Consider the following 20,424-nt stretch of genomic DNA (forward strand, 5'->3'; position numbering starts at 1 on the left):
GTAATTCAAGGATGTTGAGAGTGAATTTGAAAAGAGTTGAGTCGATTCCTCTTCCGAGAAATTGCTATATCGAATTTTGATAGTGCGCGTACAAACATCTTGTAGTGAACACGTTACATAATTATTCTATAGTGACTGGACATTTAATTTGAGAGTGGACAATACCAAATCATTTCATAGCGACTGGGGAAAAAATTGGAGGACTGTGTTTTTGAGTGTAAAATCTCCTTTTGGCCTACCTATTGCACCATAACCCAAGAATGAATACTATGGGATGGAAACTGGAAGAATCAAGGGTAGAAATGACTTCTCAAATCAAATCCCTTTGGGAAGACTTCTTCAAGATCATAATTTTTTGAATTGACACTTGAAGAAATATTAGTGTTGTGGAGGTAAATCCTCTTTGCGGACAGAGACGATCCCTACTAGCCCAGACCAGGACTAGCAACAATCACACAATGCTATCACGCAAGTCCCTAATTGCAAATACAAAGTGGATGGTGAGAACCTACTTGGATTCCAACGCTAGTGTTCGTAGAAGAGATGTCGCCCTCGTTCCTTTGCCTTGGCCGATCACGATCCCCACGATCTCCGTGATTGGACACCTGCACATCCAAAGAACAACACGAAAACAAGCATAAAATCTAGTAGATGCAATTATATATCAGTCAGAAAAGATATAACTCAACATCAAACATAAGACAATGAGAGTGGAACCATAATGATAGTCATCTATTATTAATAAATAACAAAGAAGAATACAACCATTGTTCTGACGCCAAATCCTCCTTTGGTTGGGTAGTCAGCTACACAAGTCTCGCAAAGCTTGTTGGGATGAGGAACAAGCCTCTCTCTCTTTGGGTGACAAGAATCTCCTTACTTAGATTTGGCCTTATGGGTGCAAAGAAGGCTCTTGCAGCTTCAAACTCTCTATCACTATGCTAGAACTGGAACTATTGTATCTAGGTTGCTCAAGGCATAGAGGCAAGCTTTTATAGATAGAGAAGAAAGAGATAGGATCAACCACATTATCCATGGGATTGGCTTTATCACTTAGAAACTTCCATGAAAGGTGGCAAACCACTTTCCTTTCTATGGAGATTCGAAGCCAAACCATCCTAGCTCAACATAGATTCAGTTGGTGAATGGGTTGAAGAGAACCTTCGGGAGCTTGTTGGTTAAAAACTTTACTCAATTCAGTTGGCGCAAGTGTGACTCTGGGACAGAGCGCCAATGGTGCGCCCTTTTTAGAGGATTTCCCTCATTGGCGGGGGAAGTGAACTGTGGACTCGCGCTAATGCAAAAAGAGTTGTTTTCATGGGTATTTTGTAGGAGATGTCTTCAGGGCAAATGAATCTCATACTTAGAGGAATATGATGCAAGTGGTTTCAGGTCATGTCACTTCTCACAGGTCCTGGAATGAGTCCTCCAGTGTGCGGGTGAGGGGTAATAGGGACGGTGACAAACGGTGACAAATTGCTGTGTAATAGATGCCCCTAAAGCATGAGGCCCGAGAGAGAGAGGGGTGAAATGCTTTACAAGAACATGTGTGACTGAAAACACGGCTGCCGGAGAATCTGCGTAAATAAGTACAACTAATATCTCAATTACATGATAAATGTGGTATGGGCGCAACCATCCATAGCAGAGTACATAATGCTCTAGATCCAAGGCATGGATGCAGCCATCCAAAGAGGATCGATAAATAGACTCAGGCATGGTTGCAGCCACCCAGTGAATGAGTCATGTAATGATAATAATAATCCACAAATCGCAGCCTGGATTCCAACAAAATCCAGGGTCTTGCGCTCCATCTCGACCCGAACAGAGTACAAGTCCAAGCATGTGAATACAGGAGTTGAAGTCGAACATGCATGAACATCGTCTGATTACCAATCAATGATGAAAATTGTTAATAGACGCGAGAGGTACCACCAATAATGACAATGGTCCTCAAGGTACTAAAAGTACAATCTACGGCGTGTGAATCAATGAGCTGGTGTCAAACACCTGTAGAGTCATTTGATCGGAGGCCAATGATGAAAACCTCTCGTCGAACACGAAGAACCTGCCATTAAGGCATGTAGGCTCCAAGGCACCGAAGGGAGTCTCTAGATCAGCTTCCTGGATAATGAGCTGAAGTCGACAGGAAGTGACCTTGATCAAAGGTGGGCCATAGTGTTTCCCACATCATTGACACGAGACAAAGGAAAGATGTTGTGGTGATTCATAATTATGTGAGGTATCAAAGGGAGGTTGTAATTCTGCAGAGGTCAACTTCTCTTGAACATATCGGCGGCACGATAGTGGACTTGGCAGTATTTGACATCAAATGAGCAGAGGTCATGGTGACAAGGCAATGAGCAGATGAGAGGTCAAATAGGATCACCCAAACCCACGGAGGCTAGTGTAAAACAAGATGAGATGTTCCCACCCAGACACGAATGCAGACTAGTGCCATGTTCAAGAGCGACATACTGCCGACACGACAATAATTATGGGTCCATTTTCCCCACCATTTCTGGCGAGTACCCCAGTTATTTTTAGCAAGCTTGACGGGGATAGCATATGCTTGTGAGCGTCATTACGACGGAATCCGATGTCATTAAGTTTTAACGAGTCTGACAAAGGAAGAACTCGGCGTCTTTTCCTATTTAGAGAGTCTGAAAGGACAACAGAAAAATGAACTCCAGGGGGGTCATTTTTCGTAAAGTTGTGTCTCTCGAGCCCGAAAAAGTATAAAACAATGCTCAAAAGAACCGCCTGATCATTACGATCGAGGAGTACTTTTCATGAGTAGTGATTCCGACCTGAATAAGTAAAAAAAGTGATCGAAACCACGTCGCTTCGTAACCGTTAACGAACCTGAAACGACAAGGGTCCGACGATCCTTTCGTCTTTACATGGTGGGAAAAGGGTTTAAAGACGACCGCCTCTTATTTACGTTTAATGAGTCAAGAGGAATAACTCGGCAATCTTTTCATATTTAGACAGTCATAAAAGAGCTAAAAGTAGACCTCCATTTTTATTCTCTTTAACGAGTCAAAAAGGGAAAATACTCGGCAATCTTTTCATATTTTACGAGTCAGAAAAGAGCTTAAAGGTGACTCATCCTAGAGGAACGAGTGGTATAAAGGGTAGCAACTGGTTTCGGCAATGGTGGAACTGCTCAAAACATGTAATGGTCAAGAGGTTGGCTAATAAAACCACTCATTGCTGCGGTTCCTCAGGAAAGGAAAAACAACCAAGTGAAAGCACATGATCACCCAAAGAGATGGCGGCAATGGAATGAAAAAAACCAAGGCTCATCTAGATAAATTCAGCGGATAAAAATGGCAATCACGAGATGTAAATCGGGTATGGGTTCATTTTTACACAAGCTTGAACCAAGGAGAACTTTGCTTGGATTCGGTTTCATGTTTACACAAGCTTGAAACGAAAAACTATGCTTGTTATAAGCTCGCATGCCCCCAGCATAATGACGCAAATCGAGGTACATGCCCCCAAGCTTCATTGCATTCAACAAAGTGGATGGAATTAAGGTTCACTCTTGAGATCGATGAAAGACTCGACTTGTACTTTACGAGATCTTAATCAAAAGACTCGAATTGGAAAGGGACTTGTTTCATTTTTTAATGAGGTTGACACAGTAAAAGAACTATCCTCATAACCCTTGTTTCATTTTTTAACGAGCTTGACACAATATCAGGAACTATGCTCCGACCAAGCCTAGTTTCATTTTTTAAGGAGCTTGACATAGGAAAGGAACTATGCTCCGATCAAACCTAGTTTCATTTTTTAAGGAGCTTGACACCAAAAAGGAACTATGCTCCATTGGAACTTCACCATAATGAATAGGAAGTTGAGGCTCCCAAGAGTGCCACTCTTGATGGAAGGCCAACATCTTGGAAGTCAGGGCCCAATGCCTCCAGGACACTATGCACGACGGCGGCATCACTGGATCCAGGCACGGGATAGGTGGCCACGTAGTTGATCTGTGGTGGGGTAGATGCAACTGGTGGATGAAAACTAGGAGGGGACGACAATGGCGCAGGAGGCATCGGGGGACTAACGAATGACACTTGATCGATAGTCACAATTCTTCCATCGTGCGGAAATCAAACCACACGGAAAAGCGAAGAAACGAGGGCCCCCATGGCATAAACATAGTCGCGACCAAGGAGAAGACTAAAGTCTAAAACACCTTGGGTAACCAAGACATCTATATAGACGGTTTTGCCTCCCAAAGTAATAGGGAACTTCGGGAGAACTCCTAGAGATGGACAGGCTCCTCCGTCGAAGGCCAACAGATTCTGAGTGACTGGCCTAAGCTGCGGGGAACCTAAAGCTTTCCAAGTAGTGTACGGCATAAGACTGACAGATGCCCCTTCATCCAAAACAGTGCCAGGTACTGCCTTAGCACAGGCATGTACTGTGATCTGGAAAGGCACCGGCGATCAGGCGATTCCAATCAAAGGAAGCGACCAGACTACTTGGTGGGGGAATCATATGATTGCCCCCATGTGCTAAAGGAACTGAAGGAGAACCTTCGGGAGCAGTTGGGTTAGGAGAGTCATTTCGGGACTCAGGAGAATCTGAAGAGACGAGAAGAACATGGGCGTGATTCTCTTCCGAAACAGAGTGAGCGAGCGGCGGACTCGAGTCGACACTCTTTCTGACCAATGGTTAGTCTAGAACAGGCTGGGGACAGCCGGGTTCGGGAAGAGGGGCCTGGACAAGAGAAGGATTTGAAGAAATCTCTTTGTCAGCAGGGGGACGATCTGTAGCTGCACAGAGACGTGGATAACCAACGGGAAGTTGGGGTGAAGGAGCTGTAAGACTTTCCAAGACACCGGAGGCTTTATCCATGAGTGGACAAAGGTGAAGGGGATGATTGCCTTCACAAAGTCTACAGGGGATTCGAATCTTCCCTTTTCCCTTACCATTCCCAACTGATAAGGTAGCATCGCCATGAGCTTCAGAGGACGATGAGGGGCGGGCCGGATCGCGAGACCATACTTCTAGTACCCTGGGAATGCCAGGACAATCGCGAAGAAGATGGTCCTCCTTGCATAATCGACAAGGAAACTTGACCTTCCGCGGAGGAGCGGAAGGGGGCCCGACTTTAGGTGTACTCGGAGTAAGAGTTGTACTTCTAGCCTCTCCCTTGGGAGCCTTCTTCTTCTTCGTCTTCTTCTTCTTTTTCTTAGCCACCAGGTTACTCGAATCGAGACTTTCACCAGGCGAAGTAGAAGATGAGGGCGTAGAAGTAGGCGTAGAAGGGGAGAGGTCCACCTTAGAATCAACATGATGTTGTTCAGGTGGAGGGACTGATTGATCAGTAGGTGAGACGGCAGGGACCAGAGAGGTTGATAACAACCAAACCGGCAACCCAACAGTTAACCCTGGGAGGGACAACGTTGCCATATAAGGAGCACCAACATTTCCAAAAGGAGCGAAATGACCAGGGTTCCCATCAGAGGGGATCCCTGGGTTGGTGAACCCCGAAAAAGTTGCCATCGAGAACGAAAAGAAGCCTACTCAAGCTAACGCAAACAAGATCTAACCAGGTAATGCGAACGCGGCCAAATAAATTTTAAGACAAAGGAACTGAACTTGACCTTTTCATGTTTTAAGAGTCGAGAAAAGGACAAAAAGGTGACTCTAGTCGCCTTCGAATGTTTTGTGAGCCCGAAGTGACAAGTGTTCAAGTGAGCCTTTTCTTTTAATGAATCCGAAAAGGATCAAAAGTGACTACTCTGGAGAAACTAGGCAAAGGGTTTACCAGACAACTCGTAAAACTGCATATACACCTTGGCAATCATATGAAAACCAAAGACTTTCCGTACAGCAGTCAATCTTCCCGAATGCTATGTTCAGTGTGTTACGGATTGTAAGGCGGCAGACACAGCTTCCTGTGGATAAAGGATGATAACCTAGTGGGGTCTCCCCTATATACGCGACGGTACGTGGGAGCTCAAGTCTGTGCTAGACCACTATCGAGTCACGGAAGGAGGAATCACCCAACCTTAAGTGAAACAAAAGTGACTAGGTTTAACGACGCTGGAGCACGTCTCTAGCCTAGACCTCTAAACAGTGAGCGTTATGTTCCAATGCGTTTTTAAGTTCATTCAGTTCATTTTAAGGTTGATCTTTGATTAGGTTTCGATTTCCCAGGTCCTACCGTATCTAATCTCTCACAATTCCCTAAATGCAAGCTATATGCCAAAAAGTATCATTTCGTTTGATGAACACTAACTACGAGAGAGTTGAGAACTTTTCAATCAAACAAAATGACCATAAACAATCAAGAACCACTCTAATGCAACTAATGGCAATAAACGAAACTTTTCTTTAAAGTCACTAATCAATGAAAAGCTCTAATTTCCATTAACTAATTCAACGCAAAAGAGACTGTTCGTTTTCTTTTCAATGGCAAAGTGCACTAAACAAATTTTGAGAGATAATAACACCGAGTAAAAGAGACAAATTTCACTCAATGAGAACGCAATCAAGTCCCCAAAACACCAAGGCAGTCCTTCAAACCAAGAGAAGATCTCAAAGACCTCAATGGGCCATGTAATCTAAGCCCAAAACGAAGCCAAGCGAAATCCAAGTGAAAAGAAGAGAATCACTCGAATAACGCAATAAAAAGTTTAACAATCACTGAACAAGTGCAAGAGAGTAACCAAAAAGTTGACTGGACCAATAGAAGACCAAAACTCCTAAGGAAGGCTCGATGCACAAAGCCACTAGATGCCCTAGGGCTAAAATGTGAAATCGGTGGAAAATGGCAAACACCCAAAGTATGCAAATGTAATCTATGCACACTTTTCATTCATATCCTAAAAATGAGAATTCTAATTATGCAAGTGTGATCTATGCAAGAGAATTCTCAAACACACGATGATTCTAATGTAATCTAAGAACCAATCAAGTGCAAATCAAGAAAAACGGGTGTGAGTTCCAAAGATCATAAACTAAAAACACTCAAAGGCGATTAACACTCATACACAATTTAGCCCCCCCCAGCGAATGAGGGGGAATTTTTTTTGCAAAAACAAAAGAAAAAAGATGCAAAATTGTGAAAAGACTGAGACAAACCTCCAAGTAATGATCAAAGGAAATCAAATTAAGAATTTTCCAAAAAAAACTCAAAACCAGTCAAACAAGACTCTGACACACTCCAGTAATTGAAAAAGATGTGACAAGATACAAATCCCAAGCTTGGAAGGCTGCAAACAAGCAAACTGGAAAAGTTTACAGGCCTGGCACGACTGTCAAGCGGAAAACTAGCGCCAATTGAGGATTGGCGCGGGCTGTACACTGGCAAGTGGCGCCAATTGGCGCAACTGTCATGCAAAAAAGAGCGCCAATCAAGTTTGCTAGATTAAAAATAAAAACAAGCAGTCCAAGGCTTGGTCGACAGTATCCAAACAGACTAGGCAGCAAGAGACAACAGAGCATCCAACCCAAAAAGCTATCTAAGCTATCAAAACAAGAGAAACCAAAGAGACAAGACAAACTCCAAGTTGTTTAGTCCGTAAACCAAACCAGAGATTGACTGATGTGGCGTTGATCTACTTCCCTAATGTAAAGCAATAGCGTTTCGAAGGCTATCTGGCCGTACTTCAGGCTCCGTCTAAAGTTTACAAATCAAACAACAAGATAACTCCCCAGTGGAGTCGCCAAATTGTTGTGGAGGTAAATCCTCTCTACGGACAGAGACAATCCCTACTAGCCTAGACCGGGTCTAGCAACAATCACACAATGCTATCACGCAAGTCCCTAATTGCAAATACAAAGTGGATGGTGAGAACCTACTTGGATTCCAACGCTAGTGTTCGTAGAAGAGATGTTGCCCTCGTTCCTTTGCCTTGGCCGGTCACGATCCCCACGATCTCCGTGATTGGACACCTGCACATGCAAAGAACAACATGAAAACAAGCATAAAATCTAGTAGATGCAATTATATATCAGTCAGAAAAGATATAACTCAACATCAAACATAAGACAATGAGAGTGGAACCATAATGATTGTCATCTATTGTTAATAAATAACAAAGAAGAATACAACCATTGTTCTGACGTCAAATCCTCCTTTGGCTGGGTAGTCACCTACACAAGTCTCGCAAAGCTTGCTGGGATGAGGAACAAGCCTCTCTCTCTTTGGGTGACAAGAAACTCCTTACTTAGATTTGGCCTTATGGGTGCAAAGAAGGCTCTTGCAACTTTAAACTCTCTATCACTATGCTAGAACTGGAACTATTGTAACTAGCTTGCTCAAGGCATAGAGGCAAGCTTTTATAGATAGAGAAGAAAGAGATAGGATCAACCACATTATCCATGGGATTGGCTTTATCACTTAGAAACTTACATGAAAGGTGGCAAACCACTTTCCTTTCTATGGAGATTCGAAGCCATAACATCCTAGCTCAACATAGATTCGGTTGGTGAATGGGTTGAAGAGAACCTTCGGGAGCTTGTTGGTTAAAAACTTTACTCAATTCGTTTGGCGTGAATGCGACTCTGGGACAGAGCGCCAATGGTGCGCCCTTTTTAGAGGATTTCCCTCATTGGCGCGGGCAGTGAACTGTGGACCTGCGCTAATGCAAAAAGAGTTGTTTTCATGGGTATTTTGCAGGAGATGTCTTCAGGGAAAATGAAGCTCATACTTAGAGGAATATGGATGCAAGTGGTTTCGGGTCATGTCACTTCTCACAGGTCCCGGAATGAGTCCTCCAGTGTGCGGGTGAGGGGTAACAGGGACGGTGACAAACGGTGACAAATTGTTGTGTAACAATTAGGGAGGTAAGATGATCCTATGCAGAAAAGTAGTTATTAATACGGGGGAAGAAACATGATGGGCCTCGAAAATTCCCATGTTTTCATCATGAAATATCACCATTCATACCCTAAAACCCTAGGTCTTTAACTCGTTTTGTACCCTAATTCCATCAACTTGCCGCCAAATCACATTTTATGTCTTGTGGTTGAACATCATTAGCTTTATTATATTTTGTATGATTAAAGATGATTATGCTATGATTTACTAATGATGGTTTCTCTAAGCTCATTTTCATAGGGTTTTATCGCCAAGTTTCTGCATAAGCCAGTGGAGTACGAAAATGGCCAATTTGGGGCTTTTGACACTTTCGGCATGCTTCCGGAGAAACCGAGAGAAGTTATTGTCAAAAATGAGGTTGTAATACCTTTTCATAGCTTGGATTTCACCCAGGTCACTCATGTGGGTCTCTAGAAGGAAATTCATAAATTTGGCCAAATCTACAATAATTTTCAAACTGCCAAATTCCACCTCGCTTTCCGTGCATATGAAAGCGAATGAAGAAAATATGGAACATGGGTTTTGGTCCCAGTATAGCCGATTTTCGACCCCTAAAACAGTTTTCTAAAATTCCTTACGGTTTGGGATCTATGTGGAGTTCTCTGAGGCAAATTTATATAAAATGTCCAGATTTGTACTTAACAATGAAATTCAGATTTGCCTATTTTTATGCCTCAATTACGGTTTGATAAGTTCTTTTCCTCCATCCCTGCATTGATCAGCATCAACAAAAACCATTATCTATTTGAAGGCCATCTAGAGAATTCAAACAGGGCATGAATTTGTTTGTAATTAATCTACAACGTGTATAAAAGCAGAGCAAAAAGCATAGGAAATGGAGGCAACTCTCAAACATGGAAGTAATTGCTGTGTATTTCATCACTTGTTTTTAATTGAAGATATTGATAATTCTTCCGTTTTGAATTTGGGATTAAGCATTGAAGGATTGCTGAGGATAGTCGATTGATTGTGTTTGAAATTTCTTCTTTACTATAAGTTTAACTAGCTCCCAGGTGTGGTCGGGCCCACCCATCTGGGTTGCTTTGTATATTGATAGATAGAAACATTGTGTGACTAATCACGGATAGTTTATCTTCAATACGAATTGGTTTAATTTGGTTGCTGCATATGAACTGCATTAATTTGGTTATTTAAAAGAGTGTAGATGCATTCATGTTCCTTGATTCATTCGTTTTCATAACTCCTAGTTGAACTTTTGAGTGAACTTTGCTTTGATTCAGAACAGAGTATGCTTGCTATTGCATTAATTCATAACTAACCAAGAAATGCCACATGAAAATCTAATAGGAAAGTTTGTATTGTAAATAAATAAATGAAAATAGTAAAGGGAAAATAAGTCCTTTTGTGAAAACCAACTTGTCTGGTGCAACTGGGCAGGGACTTTGCTTGAAAACCACGTAACTAGCGGGCAAAGTTCCCAATAATGTTTGTAAATTTGTATGAGTTATTCAAATCATGTATATTTCAAATCATTGTGTCTTGTACTCGTGTTGGTTGATGTGGGATCCCTTAAGGCCCACCTGCCAACAAGCTTTGTCCCATCGACATTAGCAAATTATTTGGGACCAAGGCTAGGGTTAGATTAGCTACTTAGGAGCTTGCATGCCTTAATAGCAAGTATCCTTGTCATCTACCAAGGGAATACATCAATGTTTCTTGGTGGATGAATTCTGCAATCCAAAAGACTTCGAAAAATCTATTCATGTCTAGTAGAATGTACCTAGTGCCTTGATTCCCATTGACATCAAAGGTGGGATATCTCGCATTGGTTAACGACTTCCTCAATGGTCGGTAATCCAATGATTCTTGCTTATGTTTGACATCGACACCATTTATTCACATAAGCAGGATTTCACATGGTGTGTAGCAGTTGAAGACTATACGGTTTTGTGATCTCAGTACAGATTTGCAACAATGTGGAAATTTGTAGCAGCGTTTTCCTTTCCTATAGCTGTCATCTTGTTTCAATAAAGGTTGCCATATAGCAGCTTGATCATCATTTGCAGTAGTCATCTTCCTTCTTTGTTTGGGGACATACAACTCCTCAGGCATGGGGGGAGAAGGGGACCTTCATTTTTCAGCCTCCTTTACTATCTCCAGTTCAGCCTTCTTCAGCATATCCATATACACATCAGCAACAGTCATTCCAACTCCTACTTCCAGCCTTGTTTCGGTTCATCTTCCACTTCATCTTACAACAACAAGTACATCAAAAGTAAAGGTAACCTGAGGTAAAGTTGGCTTAAGATTATTTAATTCATTAGAGATTTAAGGAAGCTTTGATGATTAACCACCATGTATTCCATTCTCCATATACCTTTCATTTGCAAATTCCTCATTCATAATAAAATGCATGCTACTCTAATTAGGTCATAATCATGAAAAGAAAAGTATCTTGGTTCATGTAAAAGAAAAGCAGAGACTATAGTGTCGTCCCCTCCTACATTCACACATATTGTCAATTGAATGTATCCAATAGAGGATGAAATCATTGCTGCCCTTTGTAAAGAAAAAAAAAATCCACAAGCATTGGCCTCACAAGAGTAGCTTATGCAACCACCTCACCTCATCCACTATCACCATCACCACCTCATCTAAACCACCATTTCCATTGTCACCTATCATATCATTCATTATCTCCTCCTACCATATCTATTGCTTATCCTCAATTTTTATCGCTCTCACAATTAAATCTATGGCCATAAAATAATTATGGTGTTGCTCCACAAGAACCAACACCCCAAATCTTCACGCAACAATACTCCACAAGAACTAACCCTGCCCAAAATAATGATGCCATAAGAGCTTATACATGAGTAGAGTATTTGTTTGCATGAGGACATGCAAAACCTCAGACATGGGAGGATTATGGGCCACAAAAATTCTCATGTTTTCATCACGCAATATCACCATTCATACCCTAAAACCCTAGGTCTTTAACCCGTTCCATACCCTAATTCCATCAACTTGCCACCAATTCACATTTTATGTCTTGTGGTTGAACATAATTAATTTTCTTATATTTTCTATGATTAAATATGATTATGCTATGATTTACTAATGACAGTTTCGCTAAGCTCATTTTCACAGGGTTTTATCGCCAAGTTTCTGCACAAGCCTATAGAGTACAGAAATGGCCAATTTGGGGCTTTTGACACTTTCGACAAGCTTCTGGAGAAACCGAGAGAGGTTATTGTCAAAAATGATGTTGTAATACCTTTCCATAGCTTTTATTTCACCTAGGTCACTCATGTCGGTCTCTAGAAGGAAATTCATAAATTTGCCCAAATCTGCAATAATTTTCAAACTGCCAATTTCCGCCTCGATTTTTGTGCAGATGAAAGTGAATGAAGAAAATATGTAACATGGGTTTTGGTTCCAGTACAGCGAATTTATTACCCGTAAAATAGTCTTCTAAAATTCCTTACGGTTTGGGAGAGATGTAGAGTTCTTTGAGGAAAATTTATATAAAATGTCTAGATTTGTACTTAACAGTCAAATTCGGATTTGTCTATTTTTATGCCACAGTTATGGTTTGATAAGTTCTTGTCCTCCATCCTTGCATTGATCAACATCAACAACAACCATTAGATATTTGAAGGCCATCTATAGAATTCAAACAGGGCATGGATTTGTTTGTAATTAATCTACAACATGTATAAAAGTAGAGCAGCAAGCATAGGGAATGGAGGCAGCTCTCAAACATGGAAGTAATTGCCATGTATTTCATTAATTGTTTTTAATCGAAGATATTGACAAAATCATTCTATTTTGAATTTGGGATTAAGCATTGATGGATTGCTGAGGATAGTCGATTGATTGCGTTTGAGATTTCTTCTTTACTGTAAGTTTATCTAGCTCCCAGGTGTGGCCGAGCCCACCCATCTCGGTTGCTTTGTATATTGCTGGATAGAAACACTGTGTGACTAGTCATGGATAGTTTATCTTAATTACGAATTGGTTTATTTTGGTTGCTGCATATGAACTGCATTAATTTGATTATTTAGAAGAGTGTAGATGCATTCATGTTCCTTGATTCATTCGTTTCCATAATTCCTAGCTGAACTTTTGAGTGAACTTTACTTTGATTTGGAATAGAGTATGTTTGCTATTGCATTGATTCATAATTAACCAAGAAATGCCACATGAACATCTAACAAGTGAAACGAACTATCCATACACCGAGAGTGTTGAGATTGTTTTGCTAATTAATTCTATTCGGCGAATTCGAACTAACCAGAATGAGATTTGTTTTCTCATTGAACTGTTCTTCATTCCCTCGGGAAATAGATCACATTGATTGTGTGTTTGAAATATTTTACAGGCAATATCCCATGAATAATTCTCGTTGATCGTTCTTGGTTTAGTTTCGAGTTATTTAAGTTAAAGATTGTTTTTATAAACATTGGTTGGTTCACTATCGAATAAGCTCTGTTCCATTTGACAGGTAGACTTTTGGATTAAGTGTGGGTTGAACATAGCATACTACTGAGTGCTTTCGATGATTAGTTGTTGACTCTGAATTTGTTAGTTTAAAACAGATAATTGATTCCCTTGTTCTAGTGTTGATTGATTTCAGTAAGTTTAGTAGATAAATGACTTTCCCTGTTTCGTGTGGAGATCAATTCTAGCTATGTAGGTAAAACGATTTCCTTTGCTTTGTAAAGTGATTGATTTAAGGAGTCAGATATCAATTAGATTTTAAAGAGTAGCGCATTGGCTTCAAGATTGGTGTGATTCCATAATTGTTTTGAGTACAGTTTCTTAGGAATTGTTTAACTTGAATTGCTAGGCGTTGGATAGGCTGAGTGGTGAGTGGCTTTCATCAAACCAAGACCTATAGATTACTTGATTGCAAGAATAACAATGAGTTAGGAAGTAATAGAATGAAATAGAATGAATGCTCCAATCCGATACTTGATTTTTAAATCTTTTTTAATAGATAACAACACCATTAGGCAAAGATCGATTGTTTGATTGAATTACTATCAATATAGATTGCTTGTTTACTTAAGAATTGAATTGCTATAGTTTGCTTAGTTGTTTCTGGAATGAATTGTCATTTGTGTGGATTGTTTAAAGGTTGAATGATTATTAGTACAAATTTGTTTGTTTGGTTAAGGATTGAATTTCCATCATTATAGATTGCTTGCTGAGTGACGATTAATTTGTTATTGCAAATAGAAGGTATAGTTTAGAAGAGAAATAAACAAGTAGACTATTGACCAATAACTTGTCAGGGGGGGTTACCCATAGCTTTACATGGGAATTTCAATGTATTTCCATCAATGACCATCAATTTCCAGTGTTGTTGCCATCAGTGACAAAGGGGGAGACTGATGGACGTAGTGTTATCATTGTTGACAACCAGTGTCATTGATGTCAAATGGTAGGTCAAAAGAAGAATATTGTTGAGTATCATAGTTCGATGACATGCAATATCGCATCAAATGATGAAAATTTGGCTCGAATTTTATTGAATTTTCATTGAATATATGATGTTCAAATGAATCTATAGATGGTATTGTTGGATAGTCCTCTTTGATACCTTTCCAACGGTATGTCACACATGGCCAAACTCCTCCTAGATGAAAAGATATATCAGTTTGAAAGTTCACATTAGAGAAAAAGGGTGAAAAGGGGACAAATACCGAAATCATTAAAGGTCAAGAAATTTCTACATCGGATCTCTATTTTCTTGAGAAATTGATAGTGGTTGGAACCCAACTTGCATGAAGTCTAACAGGATAACATCCACACAACTTTGGGAAAATACGATGGTTAGGAATGAACTATGGCTTGATGAGTAGTGGATTATGTGCATGCTTTCATGACATATTTTTCACAAAGGTTGAGCCACTCCCTCCACATGGACGTTACATGCATACATACAGGGAAACCAATCACAAAGTGACATGTGGCAACTATAGGTGGACCCCTTGTCTAGATGAAAAGTGGACCTGATAACGCTAACATGGCACTCCAACATGGATGCAAAAGTGGCAGCATAGTGGCACATGGAAACACAATATTTACTCATGGTGATGATGTGGCAACAAAATGATGAAGTGGAAATGATGATGTAGTAGCATGACAAGGTGCCAAGTGGCATGTTGATTTTGTAATTTTGGCTCTCTAATAAGGAAAACATTGGGTGACACATGTCACCACTCAAAGAGTGTTGTGTGGTGTTGTTGACATCACATTGACGCTAGCATAATTTTGACTATGGACCCTTAGGACCAAGTTAGATGGAGAGTTCTAAATAAATTTCGAATTCCAAATTTTCATCCACCCAAGTTTTGAATTTGTGTTGGGTTTAACCTGGCACGAGACCCCACACACACACATATATGTGTTCTAGTGTAATTCCATAGGGTGTCAATTGAATGATTGATTAATATATTTTGTTCACAACACATGGGAGGCCCAAAGTCTCTATCTGGTCCAAGATAAACATTAATGTGCCAATTATGGTTGAAGCTCGTAGGCACATTAACATATTGGTTGAAGCCCATAGGCGCATTAACACATTGGTTTTGATAAGGCCCAAAGGCACATTAATGTATTAATTCTGGTAAGGCCCAAAGGCGTATTAACATATTGGTTATGGGAAGGCCCAGAGGCATAGTGGATTATTGGTTGAAGCCCATGAGCATAGTGGTGTATTGGGTGAAGCCCATAGGCACAATGGAATATTAGTTGAATATTGTAGGAATAGTAGAGTATTGGTTGAAGCCCATAGGAACAATGTTGTATTGGTTGAAGTCTGAAGGCACATTGGCATATTATTCTTGGTTTCAGTTGAGCTCGAAGGCACATTGGAATATTGGTTTTGTTTAAAGTTTTAGTCTTACTTGAGAAATATATGGTATATGCTTAAGCACAAAGGCTCATCCTTTTAGTACTTCCAATGTGTCATTTCTCTGCGGTTAACATTGTTGGATATGTCGGTTTCACGCCCTATGAAGGACATGGTATTATGGTAGCAAAGTATTGTTGTCTTTCTTTTGTGTGTGATTTTTGGTTCTAGTTGTCAGTTGTGTTTATATGTGTGTGTGATCGCAAAGAAAAAATGTTTCTAATCATTGTTTAACATGACACATTACATAGGTGGATTGGTGATTTGGTTTGGTTTGTGTCACAGAGGTCACGAGGTCAAGTCTTGTTAGACTGACCAAAATTTTATTTTATGTGGAGATATTATCACACCTGAATGTGCATTTATTCAAACTCGTAAAATTTCATTTTTTCAAACTTGTAAAAGTGCATTCTATTGAACGCACCTTGAGAATTACATTTTTTTCAATTGTTTAATTCTTATTATGTTTTTAGGGTGTTTTTGAAGTCCAAATTAATTTATGAAAAATGAAAATGACTCGAATATTTTTTTTCTCTAACAAGGTGACATGAAGAGTCATGAGGACATATTTTTGGTATTAAGAAGCTTTATTTCTCTTTTTGGTATGTTCTTGGGCTTACGATCATATTTTGTCTTAATTATCAAAACGAGAATTGAAGAAGTTGTTAAAGCTGCAGATTGATGAAAGATTGTGATTACATTGATATGAAAATATTCATGATAGGGTATTGTTCTTGATGCTTTTGGATCTAGTTTGAAATATTGTGAAAAGTTGTCGAATATAGTTTGAAGAAGGAGGTGGGTGACTTCATTGAGGTTGGAGCAAATTGCAAGTCAGTGTTTACATATTTCTAAGGTTGGTGCTTGCAAATCTATTTTGAGGGTTGGTGCATGAAAATCTATTTTGGGGGTTGGTTCTTGCAAACTGATGTAATCAAATATTGAAGCATATAAGTGATTTTTGGTTATCTCTTGTAACGGTTTTGATGTACATTTGGTGTTTTCATGTGTTGATGTGATGATGATTTTTATTGATTCTCTATCATGTTTTCAATTATCATCAAATTGTAAACTTGTTTAATTTGGTATAATTGGCTTCTATATTGATTCACCCCCCTGAGTGTGACCATTATTTTAACAATATGAGCCTAGGGCCTTGCTACCAGGCTCCCAATGAACATGAGTTGTCATCGAAAACCTTGTCGCTCCATTGCCCATCGATCGTCATTCTCCCTCCTGAGCTTTTTTTTTAATCATTTTTCGCTGATCTTATGAGGGGCCTACACTGGAACCATGACCAACTGGAACCTTGCTTGACTTGATATGCTTCAAAATGAGTTATTTCCTCATTCCTTGGGAGTTCAAAAAAAATTCATATACAGTTGGAAATTTCTATGAGAGGACTATCCAACCAAGCACTTTTCCTGTGCTTTTGTATAAGTTACCTATAGACAAAATTCCTTCAAAGATAGGAAACTAGGATACACATCCAAAAATCAACAAACACAATGTACACTATACTTCCTTTGACATTAATGACAATAATTGTCATCAATGACAACAAATTGGTCAACGGACACCATGCATACCTAAGAGGTCCTAGGTGTAGTAACAATAGGTGGTGGTCTGTAATATCCCCCAAGTATTGATTCAGACTTATGCCGGAACACAACATAATATAGACATAAACATAAACACAAAGATGCAACATAAATAAATCTTCATTTCATTAATATCAAAGAACTGAAAGATGCTTATATACAGAATGGAAATAAACGAGCTTGGGTGATGGTAGATTATCCCTGAGAAGAGATGTGGTGGATACATGCATCTAAACTATGTTACAATGAGGCTCAAGGGCCTTTTTATTATTGAACAACAAAGGGAAACCCTAAACAACCAAAACCATAACTCTAAGAGATGCAACACTAAGAGTTTGTGGGCCCCATTGGGGTTAGTTGGGCAACCAACTTTCCGAGGTCATAACGTGGTCATATTATCTCCGTTTGGCATGTATGATACCTCATTAGAAACATCTCTCAATGTACTACAAGATTTGTGGCAAGCCCCTACCTATGGCTATGGGTCTACTATAGACCTCAAAAAATTCCATTTAGGGGGTCAAAACAACTCCAGAAGTTCAAGACTCAAAAGATGCTAAAAAAAGTAAATGCTACTATAATCAAGGAAACTGATGAAATCGACTAGAAGTCTAGGTGGAATAGGAGGGTGGCCACCAGTATCCACTTGGACCAAGTGGGGATGATTTTTTCTACACCCTAGGACTGATCTCAGCCAGAGAAGGAATAATTTTGTTAAGAACCATTGAAGAAAAGACATTATCAAGCTGAGCCTAAAGCTTAGTGTAACACTACCTACTATATCCTTAAATTAATATGGGTTATGGGAGGTATTGCTAATCCTTATATTTACATTCCTAAAAAAATAGCCAAACTAATTTGTTGATGTACTCATGTCTTTCCTTTGTATGAATATAGACAATCTAACTACATATACTAGTGTGGATAGTAAAAATTACTACTAGGTTGGATTATCATAATATAGTTATGAACTATCATACATTATAGATGCATATATTAATGACAAGGACAACCTATGTCGTATATCACTATGTACAATTAGGCATGTCATAGGAATTAAATTCTCACAACATATGTATAAAAAAAACATACATGTATATGTATAAATGAATATAAATACTTGAACCTGTGTATATAGGTAAAAATACACATTTATATATATGAAACCAAACTTAAGCTAATATGTCAACTAACCCACATATATATACATATATAAATAATAAACTAATATGAATGAGTAACAAGTGAATGAATGCACTTACATATATAATAAATATATGTATACCAACCTAGATCCATTTTAATTCCTGACCTATTAAGCAAAGGGATCAAATATCTCAAGGTGCAAACCTTTTTTTTAGTGCAAAACTTGAGAAAAGGTCTGCACCTTGAGATATTTGATCGCTCTGAGTGCTTAATAGATCCAAGATTAAGATGGATCTAGGATGGTTATATATATATACATACATATATATATATATATATATATATATATATATATATATATATATATATATATGTATCTATGTGTCTCTTTCTTATTCCCTCTCTCTATCTCACTCGCCAAACGTACACTCTTTCTCTCCATATCTATCTCTCTCTCTCTTTCTCTTGCCCTTCTCTCTCTCACTCTCCTCTCCCTCTTCCCTCCCGCTCTCCTCTCTCCCTCAGTCTCTCTCCATCTCTACCTTATCTCTCCCTCTCTCTCTCCACCTTTCTCCCTTTGTGTGTTTCTTCTTCCCTCCATCTCTCTCCCCCTTCAACTCCCTCTCTCTCTACCTTTCTCCATCTCTCCTTCTCTCTATTGAGTCATCTCTCTCTTTCTTCCTCTCTTTGTCATTCTCTCCCACCTCCCTCTGCCTCTCCCCCTCCATCACTCTTTCTCTCTCTTCCCTCTAACTCTATCACTATCTCCCTCCTTCTCTCTTCCCCTTCTCTCCCTATATCTCTACTCTCCTCTTATCTCTCTTCCCTCCTCTCTCCCTCACTCTATTCCCATTTCTCCCTTGTCACCCCCTCTCTTTCTCCACCTCTATCTCTCGATGTCTTTTTTCTTTCCTCCCTTTCTCTCTCCCTCTCTCCTTCTCTCTCTCCCCTCGTCTTTGTCTTCCTTCCTCTCTCTCTCTCTCTCTCTCTCTCTCTCTCTCCCGTTTTGTCACTATCTCCCTCCCTCCATCTCTCTCTCTCTCTCTCTTAAATTTGATTCCATGATATTGTTTTTAAGAAAAAATTTAAAAAAAACAATTGGTTTTTAAATATTAAACCTATATTTTGGATCAAACATGTCAAGAAAATAGAATAATGGAAAACTTAAAACAATCACGCACTATCTTTCCTCTATTATTGTTAGTCAATTTTTTTGTTCTCATAACTTGGATCCTTAGCTAAGATGAATTTATGCTTGGTTCATAGTAATATTATCTATATTATATATATTTCACATCTTTATATATACAAGCATTCTCATTTTTAATTTTATTGAAACCTTGATTTAATTTCTATGGGAATTTTTTTAGTAGTCATGAGGATAGAGGGTTTAGATATATCTCAAAAGTAATGATAACCTTTTTCCTTTTAAATTTATTTAAAAATGTTATAAAATTAAATTAAAATAACATAAGTATGGGGGATTCACGCAGTGCATTATATTAGATATCATTTTTGGGATTCAACTGCGTTAAGTAAGTCATTCAAACGTATGACCATTTCCATGAGAGGTAGTCGTAACTGACTAATTTCTCATGATTTTTGAATAGTTCACTTAGCACTCATTGCATCAGGTGATGCTCACAGGGGTGAAGAAGTGGGATTGAAACTAGTGAAATGTGGAGAACGAATCACATAGCATTAATCATCACTTCCGGGGCTTGCACCCGGTAACCAGGACTTCCCAGGAGGTCACCCATCCCAGAACTCCTCTGGCTCAAGCGCGCTTAACTGTGGAGTTTTTCCCCACAATCAAGCCCACTTAGCTTGCTACCCCATTTTGAATAAAATAACATATTTTGAATGCAAAACAAACTATGTTTTTTGGGCATGTGGTATTGATAAGCCATGCTATTGGCCCATGGTATTGTAACAAAGCCTATTTACAT

The sequence above is a fragment of the Pinus tabuliformis genome, chromosome J (genome assembly GCF_031772625.1).
Source record: "Pinus tabuliformis cultivar Carrire ecotype Pingquan chromosome J, CPIR1, whole genome shotgun sequence".
NCBI classification, from domain to species: Eukaryota; Viridiplantae; Streptophyta; class Pinopsida; order Pinales; family Pinaceae; genus Pinus; species Pinus tabuliformis.